Source organism: Convolutriloba macropyga, chromosome 3 (genome assembly GCF_964194025.1).
Source record: "Convolutriloba macropyga chromosome 3, txConMacr16.3, whole genome shotgun sequence".
Lineage (NCBI taxonomy): Eukaryota > Metazoa > Xenacoelomorpha > Acoela > Convolutidae > Convolutriloba > Convolutriloba macropyga.
The window spans coordinates 75,389,675-75,405,245 of NC_134470.1; the positions used below are offsets into that span (position 1 = coordinate 75,389,675).

General features: G+C 38.2%; 1 protein-coding gene across 1 annotated transcript in view; it reads left to right on the plus strand.

Moving 5' to 3' along the window:
• The first annotated feature begins 12,258 nt into the window (after window positions 1-12,258).
• LOC142336461 (lumican-like) overlaps window positions 12,259-15,571 on the plus strand; it is a 46,357-nt gene continuing 43,044 nt past the window's right edge. Inside the window, exon 1 of the mRNA XM_075385315.1 lies at window positions 12,259-12,280. The gene's annotated coding sequence lies outside the window, so the exon portion shown is untranslated. The remainder of the gene's footprint in view (window positions 12,281-15,571) is intronic.

Genomic DNA, 15,571 nt, shown 5'->3' on the forward strand with positions numbered 1-15,571 from the left:
GAAACGGTTTTGCAATAATCTCTTTGTTGGAATAAGAATCGGAAGCAGCAACAAGAGAAACAGTTGTTAAGTAGTGATGAGCGATGAAATTCAGGTGATTATGCTGCACTGTGGTAAGAAGTCGCGTCCATGAAACAATAAGGGAAAACAAACGACAAGTCTGTCAACAAGTTAGCAAGCAGCGCGATATCTTTTTGCTTGCAAGGGCATTTTCGGACGCCAGCGAAATTTTTGCCTCTGACGGCGTAGCACCTGAAAACGCTGCAACGTTGAATGAAGGTAAAAACCTGAACACTTTTGCCAAAAATTCTGATTATCAAAGTGATGAAATTGATCAGGATGGTGAAGCGCATGCGTAACGACCTGGCGACGCATCAATATTCTCCCAAATCAAGTGGTTTGCCAAATTCAATGCAACTGGGCCGTCAAAAATGTTTCCCGAGCATCTGCTGCATGCAGTAAACTGAGAAGCACCTGCTAAATTAGTCAGAGTATAACAAAATTCGTTATCTTAGCCAGCAGAGAACAGATTGGATAGAGCAAACGGGAAAAAGCGGAAAATTCTAAATAGAAAAATTGCAAACAAAATGCCGCAGAAACTCATTAAAAAAGCTATGTAATCTATAAGTAGAGAACAAGTTTCTGGTTATTTAAATTTCGTGATATATAGTCATGCTCAGTCTCTTTTATCGGCGAGTTTCTGCTTTACACATTTTAATTGGACAAAGTATATTTTTGATTTTTTTGAAGGCTACATTTTCAAATATTGTCTTCGGCCATCTTGAATTGATGTAAGATCAATATTGCTTGAATAATTTTTTGACCGAAACTGTGTTTGAACTTTCGGGATACACAGATTTTATTTTAATCGATCTATTCTGGTCATTGTAAAGACGCTTGTATTTTTTTACATTTAGAAAGTTCTATTGAAAATTGTATAAAGCTTTTAAGTATTTTGCTAACGTTTTCTTAGCATTTTGTTGCTACTGATATCATAATTTACTGGCAGTTCTCCTGAATTAAAAATACGAAGCCGCAGTAACGATATTTGATGGTTTGTTTGTTTGTATTTGTAGCGCTCAATACCTTAAATTGAAACAGTTAGGTAATATTTCATTATTCTTGTCTTCATATCAATGTTTGGTTAAGGCTTCTGATCAATTATTTTAGCCAAAACTCCCATGATTACTTTAAATTAAGTTTAGGTCGCATTTTAAAAAGAAACTAAACGAATAAAATCAGAGAAAATAAAACGTTAGCTCTATAACCTGACAGCTTTTCCTTCTCTCAAGTGCCCGCAAAACAGTCTTTTATTACCCCCACAATGAAGATATACTGTACGAGATATCCGTTATAGAACGTCATCTTGAAAAAGATAATGGATATGATCAGTGGGACCCAACTTGATGTCCAACAAATCAAACCTACTCGCAACCTACGCCCTAACTGTCTAACTTGAAAGGGAATTTACGCTATTTAGACAACCGGAAAGAGGCGACTGTGCAAGTCGCGAGTTCAGCAAGACTAGCTGCAACAGATAAAAATCTTAGCAAACTCCCAGATCTCAATGACATGATCAGTAAGCGCATTCCAATCCTTAGATTCATTCTTGGAAAATTCCGGTGAGATGTTTGGAATAACAATCATCCGTTATCGATGCCTGCATTTCACAAGGACAACCGTTAGAAAACTGGCGAAACGGTTTTGCAATAATCTCTTTGTTGGAATAAGAATCGGAAGCAGCAACAAGAGAAACAGTTGTTAAGTAGTTATGAGCGATGAAATTCAGGTGATTATGCTGCACTGTGGTAAGAAGTCGCGTCCATGAAACAATAAGGGAAAACAAACGACAAGTCTGTCAACAAGTTAGCAAGCAGCGCGATATCTTTTTGCTTGCAAGGGCATTTTCGGACGCCAGCGAAATTTTTGCCTCTGACGGCGTAGCACCTGAAAACGCTGCAACGTTGAATGAAGGTAAAAACCTGAACACTTCTGCCAAAAATTCTGATTATCAAAGTGATGAAATTGATCAAGATGGTGAAGCGCATGCGTAACGACCTGGCGACGCATCAATATTCTCCCAAATCAAGTGGTTTGCCAAATTCAATGCAACTGGGCCGTCAAAAATGTTTCCCGAGCATCTGCTGCATGCAGTAAACTGAGAAGCACCTGCTAAATTAGTCAGAGTATAACAAAATTCGTTATCTTAGCCAGCAGAGAACAGATTGGATAGAGCAAACGGGAAAAAGCGGAAAATTCTAAATAGAAAAATTGCAAACAAAATGCCGCAGAAACTCATTAAAAAAGCTATGTAATCTATAAGTAGAGAACAAGTTTCTGGTTATTTAAATTTTGTGATATATAGTCATGCTCAGTCTCTTTTATCGGCGAGTTTCTGCTTTACACATTTTAATTGGACAAAGTATATTTTTGATTTTTTTGAAGGCTACATTTTCAAATATTGTCTTCGGCCATCTTGAATTGATGTATGATCAACATTGCTTGAATAATTATTTGACCGAAATTGTGTTTGAACTTTCGGGATACACAGATTTTATTTTAATCGATCTATTCTGGTCATTGTAAAGACGCTTGTATTTTTTTACTTTTAGAAAGTTCTATTGAAAATTGTATAAAACTTTTAAGTATTTTGCTAACGTTCTCTTAGCCTTTTGTTGCTACTGATTTCAGAATTTTTTGGCAGTTCTCTTGAATTAAAAATACGAAGCCGCAGTAACGATATTTGATGGTTTGTTTGTTTGTATTTGTAGCGCTCAATACCTTAAATTGAAACAGTTAGGTAATATTTCCTTATTCTTGTCTTCATATCAATGTTTGGTTAAGGCTTCTGATCAATTATTTTAGCCAAAACTCCCATGATTACTTTAAATTAGGTTTAGGTCGCATTTTAAAAAGAAACTAAACGAATAAAATCAGAGAAAATAAAACGTAAGCTCTATAACCTGACAGCTTATCCTTCTCTCAAGTGCCCGCAAAACAGTCTTTTATTACCCCCACAATGAAGATATACTGTACGAGATATCCGTTATAGAACGTCATCTTGAAAAAGATAATGGATATGATCAGTGGGACCCAACTTGATGTCCAACAAATCAAACCTACTCGCAACTTACGCCCTAACTGTCTAACTTGAAAGAGAATTTACGCTATTTAGACAACCGGAAAGAGGCGACTGTGCAAGTCGCTAGTTCAGCAAGACTAGCTGCAACAGATAAAAATCTTAGCAAACTCCCAGATCTCAATGACATGATCAGTAAGCGCATTCCAATCCTTAGATTCATTCTTGGAAAATTCCGGTGAGATGTTTGGAATAACAATCATCCGTTATCGATGCTTGCATTTCACAAGGACAACCGTTAGAAAACTGACGAAACTGTTTTGGGATCATCTATTTGTTGGTATAAGAAGCGGAAGCAGCAACAAGAGAAACAGTTGTTAATTAGTTATGAGCGATGAAATTCAGGTGATAATGCTGCATTGTGGTAAGAAGTCGCGTCCATGAAACAGTAAAGGAAAACAAACGACACGTCAATCGACAAGTTAGCAAGCAGCGCGATATTTCTTTGCTTGCAAGGCAGTTTTGGACGCCAGCGAAATTCTTGCCTCTGACGGCGTAGCACCTGAAAACGCTGCAACGTTGAATGAACGTAAAAACTTGAATACTTTTGCAAAAAAATCCTGATTATCAAGTTGATGATATTGATCAAGATGGTGAAGCGCATGCGTAACGACCTGAGGACGCATCAATATTCTCCCAAATCAAGTTGTTTGCCAAATTCAATGCAACTGGGCCGTCAAAAATGTTTCCCGAGCATCTGCTGCATGCAGTAAACTGAAAAGCACCTGCTAAATTAGTCACAGTATAACAAAATTTGTTAAGTTAGCCAGCAGAGAACAGATTGGATAGAGCAAACGGGAAAAAGTGGAAACTTATCAATAGAAAAATTTCATACAAAATGCCGCAGAAACTCATCAAAGAAACTATGTAATCTATAAGTAGAGAACAAGTTTCTGGTTATGTAAATTTTGTGATATATAGTCATGCTCAGTCTCTTTTATCGGCGACTTTCTGCTTAACACATTTTAATTCGACAAAGTATATTTTTCATTGTTTTGAAGGCAACAGTTTCAAATATTATCTTCGGCAATCTTGAATTGATGTATGATCAACATTGCTTGAAAAATTCTTTGACCTAAACTCTGTTTGGACTTTTGGGATACACAGATTTTCTATTAATTGATCTATTCTGGTCATTTTATAGACGCTTGTATTTTCTTTACATTTGGAAAGTTCTATTGAAAATGGTCTGAAAACTTTTAATTATTTTGCTAACAATCTCTTAGCATTTTGTTGCTACTGAAATCTTATTTTACTGGCAGTTCTCTGGAATTAAAAATACAAAGCCACAGTAACGATATTTGACGGTTTGTTTGTTTGTATTTGTAGCGCTCAATACCTTAAATTGAAACACTTGGGTAATATTTCCTCCTTCTTGTCTTCATATCAATGTTTGGTTAAGCCTCTTGATCAATTATTTTAGCCAAAACTCCCATGAGTACTTTCAATTAGGTTATGGTCGCATTTTATAAAGAAACTAAACGAATAAAATCAAAGAAAATAAAACGTTAACTCTATAACCTGACAGCTTATCCTTCTCTCAAGTGCCCGCAAAACAGTCTTTTATTACCCCGACAATGAAAAAAATACTGTAAGAGCTATCCGTTATAAAACGTCATCTTGAAAATAATAATGGATGTGATCAGCGTGACCCAACTTGATGTCCTACAAATCAACCCTACTCGCAACTTACGCCCTAACTGTCTAGTTTGAAAGAAAGTTTACGCTATTTAGACAACCGGAAAGAGGCGACTGTGAAAATCGTGAGTTCAGCAAGTCTAGCTGCAACAGATAAAAATCTTAGCAAACTCCCAGATCTCAATGACATGATCAGTAAGCGCATTCCAATCCTTAGATTCATTCTTGGAAAATTCCGGTGAGATGTTTGGAATAACAATCATCCGTTATCGATGCTTGCATTTCACAAGGACAACCGTTAGAAAACTGACGAAACTGTTTTGGGATCATCTATTTGTTGGTATAAGAAGCGGAAGCAGCAACAAGAGAAACAGTTGTTAATTAGTTATGAGCGATGAAATTCAGGTGATAATGCTGCATTGTGGTAGGAAGTCGCGTCCATGAAACAGTAAAGGAAAACAAACGACAAGTCAATGGACAAGTTAGCAAGCAGCGCGATATCTCTTTGCTTGCAAGGGCAGTTTCGGACGCCAGCGAAGTTTTTGCCTCTGGCGTTGTAGCATCTGAAAACGCTGCAACGTAAAAACCTGAATACTTTTGCGAAAAATCCTGGTTAGCAAGTTGATGAAATTGATCAAGATGGTGAAGCGCATGCGTAACGACCTGACGAAGCATCACTATTCTCCCGAATCAAGTGGTTTGCCAAATTCAATGCAACTGTGCCGTCAAAAATATTTCCCGAGCATCTGCTGCATGCAGTAAACTGAGAAGCACCTGCTAAATTAGTCACAGTATAACAAAGTAGGTTAACTTAGCCAGCAGAGATCAGTTTTTTGAACTCTGCTCCTATTCTATTGGTCCTATTCTATTTTTTGCAATGCTAATTTCACTGGATAAATTGAAAATTGAAGTCCATCGCATTGCTCTTGGGGAAGTCAATTGACGTCTCATTGCTAAACTCATAGCTTCTGAAACAAATTCAGAAGCTGCTGAACCTTTTTAGAGGAAACAGTTGGGAGTAGCAGTCAAGAGCAAATAGGGTCACGGAAGCGGTTGCTAAATTTTGACCAAAAGTTGACCCTTTTGCGACGTTCTGCTATTCACAAAATAGTCGTTTGCACTTAAACACAAATAATTAAGTAACGAGTTGGGAATACGACATGGGGATCCTTTGATGCCGCTTTTGTTTTCACTAGCATTGCAGCCAATCATTTTAGAAAATAAAACAAAATAATCAAATCTAGTAGAACAAAATTGCTAATTGCATGAAGTCATCCCCGCTAGTACCAATCAACAGCTTTGCAGAGAATTGATTTTGTTTACTAGCTTCGTTGAAGGCTGCGGTTTTGAGCTCAGAAATGCAAATGTGAACTTAGTTCACTCGTTGACTTGAAAGCTGCAAAGATTAAGGTAAAGAGAAGTAGCAAAACAGGACTTAAATAACTCGGCAAAGCCATCGGCAATCCCAGCTTTATGGCTGCATCTTTGAGGAAAATAGTAAACAAAATAATAAACCTGCACGACAAACTTGCATATCCATACGACCCAGAGTGTGTACTTGCAATTCTTCGAAGCTCTCTTGGTTCTCCGAAAGATGGTATATTCCCTGCAATGTAACACTCCGTTGCAGGAATGCTCTGTCATTTTGCAAGATTTCGACAATCATCAGAGAATATGTTTTGAGAATACGTTAGTCACCGTTATAACTGACAACTTTTGGACTCAGGCTTGTCAACCAATAAGCGAATCTGACGTTGAAATTAGACTTGCAGTTGACCAGTCAAAAGCGGCGCATGATGGGTCGGTATTGCAGTCAGACGCTTTATCAGAACGAATAACCGGGGCGAAAAATGCAGAAAACCAAATCTCCAAACAAACAGTAGAAGAAATGAACAATCTGGAATTACTCATTAAAGACATCAAAAGATTCAGTTGACACTTAACTATGCTGCTTTGTCCCACATTCTTGTGAATCAGATTTGAAATAGGAAAAGGCTCGTTTGCTTTCACTATTGTTGACTCAAACAAGTATTTGACTTTCAGCACCTCCTTTCCCTAGTCTGGGCATTCACCTTCAGCCAATTGAATTCAGAGCCGCATTGAAAAACCGGATTGGTGTTACTGAGGAACCAAAATGTCCGTTTTGTCGAAACGGAACACTGGACAAGCTGAGTGAGAACATGATTACACATTAAAATGTCTTGATCTGTGGAATATGAGTTTGTGGCAAGATTGAGTGATTGATAGAATATTTGCTGCTGGCTTGACTGCAAACTGAGCATCCGTTTGCGAACAGAGAATATTTATTCTGGAGAACAACTTACGGCCAGAAGACATGTTTTTGCCCAGCTTGTGAAGAGGACAAACAGCTGCGTTAGATGTAACCACAACTTCCCCACTGCAGCTCAGTCTAATTGCAGATACGGCAATGAGGTTTGACTTTGCTTTGTCAAATGCTGAAGAAAAGAAGTATGAACACTATGAAGTCCAGATGATATCTAGTTTGTACCAAGGGCGTTTGAATCTTTCAGGCCTTTCTCAGAGTTGGTTCGAAACAGTTCGAAACGCATAGCCTTGCTTGCCGATAAGCAAGAATTTCAGCCGGCTGGTTTATCAATTGTCTTCAATCAGTTATCTCAAGATGTTTCGGCAACCATAATGAGAGTTTCAGCTAAAATTCTGATCAGTAGAAATCCCCTGTTATGAGTCTCATTCATGCAAGAACAACCTCAGCTCAATAATGGTTAATTCAAAGTATTGGATCACCCAATTTAGAGTTGTCCGGTTTTTGCTGTGCGAGAATTCGTTTGTCACGCAATGAGTGTGGACAGTCCTCATTCTTTTTACAACCCCATTGTATGGGTTGCCGAAGACGAAAGTTTGAGGACTTTTGCGTGGGTTCATGGGAACAAACAAAAGGAAAAGACTCAATTGTGTGGGTACCATGATAATTTGTGGGTACAAACCTGATCGTAATAAAACTTTCCGAAAATCAACTAAACTTAGAGCTGATATCGATCATGACTTATCTAACGAAGTATTTTGTCAATTTAAAACTTTCATTTTCCGAAAAAAAATTGTTCATCAAATGCGTTCCTTATAAGTTAATTAAACGGTACGCAAGTGGTTTTAACCGAGCATATTTATTACTTCACTTGTGCTAACTTTCACTAACTTTCAATATTTTCTTTTTGACGAAACCATTCAAAACTGGCCAAAATGAACAGGAAATTCACCTCTCTTCAATCATCAAATGTAATTTTTTAATGTCTGATTTGTCTTTGATTATTTGGGACATACAAGTCAGACCACAATTATAGTCAAATTTTCCTCCAAAACAGACAGAGGTGCCATATTTATTTATTTTGTTCATAAAAATATTTGTTTGTTGTTTGTATTTTAACCAAATCTCAGATTTACAATTCACTGCATTCCAGTTCCCAGATATTAAGCAAAATTAATTCTCGCATACCAGTCTTATTTCATTCTAGCTTCATTCCTTAAGCGTTTTTAATCTCCATCGATTAAGTAGGTATAATTTTTGTAGTGGTTCTTTTTCCCAAATTTTTTCAGTCACTTGTGCCTGTCTGAATGTTGTTAAGTACCTCTAATCGGCCCATAATTTTGCTTCCCTTGTTCAACTTGAGATTAATTCCAGCTTCCTCTCAATTCTTATAATTACTGTTGCCATATTTATAAACAGGTTATATCACTTGATTCGACAAAATTTGTCAAACCGTTCTGAGCTCTCTTCATATTGGCCCTCATTTTTACTATTTAGATGGTATTTCAAAATTGGAGTGTAATATAATAGTTAATAACACTCAAGTTTAAAATACCTCTTCAAGTTTATTTAAGATTTATAAGATGTATATAATTTTATATAAGATTTATCCGCTGAAAATTTTTTTTTCACCGCTTGTCGGCGCATTTCTTACATAATTTTTGTAAAAAATTTCCACCCGGGATAACTTGAAACTTATCGAGTTGAATGTTTAATTTGCTATTGAATTTGATGTGGTTGTAGTCCGATCTTAACAATTATTAGCTTATTACAGCGCAAATAAAATTTTCTTCAGGTGTTAATGTCACTACGCCGCAAAGATCGGAAGGTCAGACGTACTTGAAAGTTCCACAGCTTCCGTTTATCAAAAATTAAAAGGAAATAACAAAAACTATTGCTAAATTCAGTCTTTTAGTAATACTCTTTGCTCGGTCAATTTTGCCAGTGAAGTAAAAATGTTTCAGGGACTGGGAAAATATAGCTTTCCATTTAATTATGTATGCTTCTTAACTAGAAGAGAGGGTGAAAGCACCTCACATAGCAATGGAGACACCATCTTTGTGAGATAAATTGGAAATGATCTACCACGATAGTCATTTGTGTTTATTGCAAAAGATTGTATATAGAAATAAGACAACACATTTTTGTAGTGAAATTAGTTCCTCGTGCCAAACTCGAAGTCTAAATCAGTACTAGGCAAGTCGAAATGCAGGTCTAATATCGGTTTTCAGTACTGGGTAAGTCTTGGTCAAGACTTGGTTAACACTTCCCAGTTGATTCCCAAGTCAAAATTAAATTTCAAAATTTTTTGATTGAAAATTTCGGATTTCGAAAGCTTTCGTAGTGTGCCACGATTTCGAGGTTTATTTACACCCACTTTCCAAGGTTTCAAAATTTGATACCACGCTAGTACGAAATGACACCAAACAGTACTATGGGACCCCGGGAGGTCACAATAGGTCATTTCAAATAGATATAGGCCGTTCTAGGCCGTTTATCGACAAGTTCTCAGCCGAGTTAGACCCAAAAAATACAAAAACCACTGAATTTTGAAGTATTCAGAATTTCCAAAGACCAACTTTACCAAGCCGTGGCAAAAGGGGGAACGCAGTGAGGTTTGCTTTGATGAATCGATGATGGCCTGTAGTACGAAATGCAGTCCCAATAGAACCAATATTGGTTCGAAACCCTAGAGAGACCCAAAATTGCCAAGAAGATTAATCAACTCAAAAATCGTGAACTTTTCCAATGCCTCAATTCCAACGAGTCCGGGATTCATGGTTACAACCAGTGGGTTATAATTATACATATAGTGTAGTAGAGTTATAGTATGAGTTATAATCAGTAATTGATAATGTCGCTGGATAGATTGCTCATTGGGCTTTTTTTCTTGACATAGTCGTTAAAAAAGGACGTCTTATATATATGTTTTGGATTTTACGTTCGATGCCCCCAAAAAATTCGAGTTTGATTGATGTTCGTTTTCACATAACTTTTTTGAGTGGTATGTAGAAAGCTCATTTTTATTATGACTTAGCTTAATATGTTTCCTAAGTAACGTTGCCACTCCAGTCTATTTTTTAAATCTTTTTTCGGTTATTTTTGACGTTTTTTCGGCCATTTTTGACGTTTTTTGGCTATTTTTTTTACAGCCAAGACTTGGATTTAGACTTGCCGCGTCTTGTACAAGACTTCGGTTAAGACTTGCCAAGTCTTGATCAAGACTTGAATTCAAACTTGCCAAGTTTCAGCCAAGCCATGGATTAAGACTTGCCAAGGCTTGGCCGAGAATTGGATTGAGACTTGCCAAATCGTGTTCAATACTTGCACAAAACTGACAAGTCTATAAAGTGTTATGATCTTAACTCGAAATCAGTACTGATACCTAGACTTGCCATTAACCTTGCCCAGTACTAATATTGGTTTGGTGGTGAGTACGGGTTCGAGTCAAGAGTTTTAGTTTCCGATATAACCATGAGAATACCGTGAAAATACATTTTATTACTAGTAAACTTTTCAATCTTATAGAAAATTAGAAAATAGAAAGTTAAAATCACCGCAATGTTTGTCAAATTCCACAGCTTCCAACTTTGATTTGAAGGCAATGAAGCAATAAAATTGAATTGAAAAATTTTCTACGCGTTAAATTGCAATTCAACTCATTCAGATCAGATACTTGAAGTTAATGTGGTCAATTTTTGCTTCAAAGATTCATTAAAAAAATTTATTGATTTTTAAAAATCTCTTTTCATAAGTGGTAGCAGTTTTTACAAAATTTTATAACTTTTCATTATAGTGAATTGAGAAGATGCAAAAATTGAACCATCGCAAAAATCAATCAATGTTCGATAATGCAAACATTTAACTTTCGGCACTTTGTGGAAACAAGTGGCAAGGCTTCGTACTTTTTCCACGATTAAAAAAATTACCCATTTCTAAGCAACTTAAATGTTTTTGTAAACAGTGACATGGGAAACGGCCAAACTGCTAAACGTTTTCCTAATCAATTAATAGTATTGAGAGGGATATTTCTTAAATTAATCGCTAATTAAGCTTTGCAGTTTGAGCTAATTGACACTATCTTAATTGTAAGGTATTGATTGTAAAAATGAGTTACTAGTCGTGGAAATTGTTTTCGGATATATTGAACATTATATAAACATTAGAGCTAAATTAGCTCACTGTAACCAGATTTCACACACGATTATAAACCAATCTTAAGAAATGGTCGCAGAAAATAGTAACAAAACCGGGTACATTTACTCGAGAGATTCAAAATTGTCCACGTATTGACAAACTTCGTTCCAAGGTTGGCTTCGCTCCAAGTTCCAAGAAATTAAATTTCGACAAGAAGTTGTTTCAAGCAACATAATTTGCTATTCTGCGTACAGTTGTTATTTTTCAGAAACAGTGACTGAGAATGTCTCTAAGCGAAAAATTTTAGTGATTGAAAATTAGCTCCTATTTTTGATAGCTCAAAAATGTTGACAGCTTAGTCCAGTAACAGTTTAATTTTTTTGTTCAACTCTTGGGGTCAAATTTTTCCCTCCAAAGAGAATTTTTAAGTTAAAAGTTTATGGAAATTTTTATGACTTCAAAGATTTTGTTGAACGGGACTCAAGCATCACTGTTTGCTGTCTTTGTTGAAGTTCTGTTTATACTCAGTAAACAATGTTCAACATTCAAGAAAATATCCGAGAAAATTTTGCACAATTCGTGTCGTAATTACAAACTAAAGTCTAGGTTTAATTAAATTTTAAGAGCAGCTAAATTAAGCTCTTAGTTTGGTTCTTTCTTGCCGTACAGAACTGCTTCTACTCTAGTTAAGCATTCAGAATGCTCATTCAATTTAGGCCAATTGCTCCATTTAGGCCAACTGCTCCAATTCAAACTTATCTGTTTTATTGTCGCTGTTTTACTACAAAGTTAAGCGGTAGGTTGAACTCCTTCATATCAATTAATTCATGTAAACACCTTCATCAGCTTTTGTATGAACGCCTCCATGTTAATTGTACACCTAAATAAAAAAATTTCCTAAGACGCCACTTCTGGGCCTAATTCCAGTCATGTGCGCATCAGAATATGCAGTCAAGCTGGAAGTCTGGGTTACAGACCTGGTCTATAGGGTAGTTTGTCCATGTCAGGGCTCTATCTGGACGCGCGTGCATGCTACATGCGAGCAATGGTTCCGGGTCGCGTGAAAGCAGATGTGGTCATAGGTATGCATTCTAGAGATGTTGGGTTATGGACTTTCGCAAGCGGAATAAAAAGCGTTTTTAACTAAGCAAAAGAATTAATTTCTCAAAAAATGAGAGAATAACAAAATGATATTTTACAGTAGAATTTAGAGATTTACAGGAGAGATCTGATTATTAGATCAAGATGGTGATTTGAATTTGGGGATGAAAAAAGACTCAAAAATCAGCTGTATACCCATTATCAATGTGAAAAAGTCAAGATACAAAACTAATCTTAGCACCGTGATTTATAGTGGGGGTCGCAAAGGTTACCCAATATGGTTTGCTTCTGCAAATCAGTCGCAAAGGGAACCATAAATGGAATGCATTTGCACTTTTCTAAGAATTCATTCACACTTCCGGAGATATCATCATCATTTAATACATGCTGGGAAAATTTCACATCAATCAATCTAACTCTAATAATAGTTATCTAGATCCACCAATATGAACCGAATATTGATTCTAAGCACCAATTCTTGACGATTCATTTATATATTTTCTTTGATCGAAGTCATATTGCTTGTCTTTCTAATCTGGTAAGTCAAACTTTCTGTCTAATTCTCACTAAGTTTAAGACAATAGTTTGATCGATATTCTAACACCCCCACTCAGACTTGAGCTGATTGCGTAGAGTCTGTTCCCATCAAAACTGCTCTGAATGTTTTCACTTTCGAAACGGGTAAGGACATTGTGAAGATGTCCTCTGCCATTTTGTCTGTAGGTACGTAATGAATTGAAATAGTCCCATCCTCCGTCTTGTCCCGGATGAAGTGAAACTTTGTTTCGATGTGCTTGCTCCTTTTGTGCATGACTGGGTTTTGGCAGAGTCTGATACAACTTTGGTTGTCTTATCCAATTGCTATTGGACGTTTCTGTTGGATGCCAAAATCCTCTAGAAGTTGTTTCAGGTAGAGTGCTTCCTGAACTGCTGCTGCCATGCCCTGATATTCTGCTTCTGATGAAGAAAGAGCAACTGTGGCCTGCTTCTTGACACCCCAGCTGAGTGCTGCGCCACGTCCGTTCAGCTTGAAGTAATAGACCGTTGTTGATTTTCTGTCGTTCACGTCTCCAGACCAGTCTGCATCACTTTTGTGTAAGTAAGTTTTAAACCTTTTGAACCTTGAAGATATCGCAGAAGTCGTTTTCCGCACATCCAGTGTTGATTGGTAGGTGCATTCATGAGCCTGGACAGAATTTTGACTGTGAACATGATGTCTGGCCTCGTCTGTTTGGCCAGATACAGAAGTGATCCAACCAAGCTTCTGTAGATCCTCTGGTCCACTTCTTCGTCTCCGTTCTGTGCTGTCTGAAGTTTCAAATTCAAATCAGCTGGAGTTCTTGAGGGTTTTCATTGATCCATTTGAAACCGCTCAAGCATTGTTTCTATGTAGCGTTCTTGGTCGACTGTGACTTTTCCCTCTTCCCGTGTGATTCTTAGACCCAGAAACCAGTGTAGTCTCCCTCTCTCTTCCATGTGAAAGGTTGCTTCTAGTGCCTTCTTGACATCAGAGACCACTGTCATACTTCTTGATGCTACTATTATGTCGTCAACCCAGACCAGGATGAAGGTGTGATCCTCTGCCTCTGATCCTGCGAACAAGCAGTGATCGTTCCTGCTTCTGGTGAACCCCTGTCTCAGTAGGAAGTTTGCCAGTTCTTTGTACCAGTTGTTAGCAGCCTGTTTCAAACCATAAATTGATTTATTTAGTCGACACACTAACTTCTCCCCATCTGATCTGCGTTTTACAAACTCCTCTGGCTGTTCCAGAAACACTTCTTCCTCGACTGGTGAGTGCAGGAAAGCAGTCTCGACATCAAATTGGTGCATCACATGGCCCTGCTTCGCTGATAGCTGAAGTAGAATCCTGAATGTCTCTGGCTTGCAGGTAGGCGCAAAAGTCTCAAAGTAGTCCAGTCCTTCAACTTGTTTGAAGCCTTTCGCCACATAGCGCGCTTTATATTTTTCTACTTGACCACTGGGTCCCAATTTCACTTTGTAGACCCATTTGTCCGGTATGACGTCCCTGTCTGTGGGTGGTCCCACTAGGTTCGAAGTCTCGTTGTCTTGGAGTGCCTTGACCTCGTCCTTCATTGCCCGGTGCCACTGGTCCCAATCGTCACCTTACTTGGCTTCGTAGACTGTTTTGGGTTCCACATAGTTGTCTCAGTCACAGCATGATGGGTCCTGACTTCTCCAAAAAATTGCGGAACATTCCTTGCTCGTGTCCGTCTGGGCTCTGCTCTGTCCGCGTGTTCCAGTGCATCTTCATTGAAGCCAACTGTCTCTAACTGTGAGAAGTCTTCTGTGTCACTGTCTTCCAGTAACTCTGAGTCTCTGTGACTCCCTCTTGTTGCAAAAGATCCTTCATCTAGTGCTGTTTCTTCAACATCCGAGGCCTCTTATCTCAGTGTTGTTTCTTGAGTATTCACGCTCCCTGCGTTATGCCACTCCTCCTTTATTGCAGTAGATGTGTCCTGTCGTTCTCTGTTGTCATCGTCTTGATTACCATCATCAGGGTGCCAGATTCCCAGTTCCGACCCATCATCTAGTAGGTCAGCCGTTTCTTTGTTGTCAGGGATTGAGCCCACTTCAGACTCCTTGATGATCACATCTCGAACTGCCATCACCTTGCGTGTGTTGGGTATGTACACCAGGTATCCGTTTTCTCCTTCAGTTTAACCCACAAACTTTCCTTCCAGTGCCTTGGGTTCAAGTTTGCTGACTTCTCTGTCCCTCTTCCTCATGAAGACTGTGCAACCAAAAATAGATAATTTACTAATTGGAAGCTTAGGTTTTATACCTCTCATCAGCTCTGCTGGGCATTTTTCTTCTCCTCGTCGCACAATCAAGTTTTTGATCAGTGCTGCGTGAAGAATTGCTGCTCCCCACATCATCTTGGGAAGTCCTGAGTCAATGAGCAAACATCTTGCCATCTCCAGCGGTGTCCTGTTGCACCTCTCAGCTAACCCATTCTGTTGTGGCTTCTCGGGTATGGTCTTCTCCTGTAGAATGCCTGCATCTAAGCAGTACGTCTTGAACTGCTCTGACAGAAACTCCTTCGCATTGTCTTGCCTCAGCTTCTTGGGCGTCCCCACACTGAGAACGAATTTCTTCAGGCTGGCCAATGCTTCACTCTTTGCCTTAAGCAATTCCACAAACACAAACTTCGTGTACTGGTCTGCAAACACTATGCAGAACCGGAACCCTGACAGTGACTCTACTCTGAAAGGTCCCACCACGTCTGTGAACACCCTCTCCAGCTTCTCTTC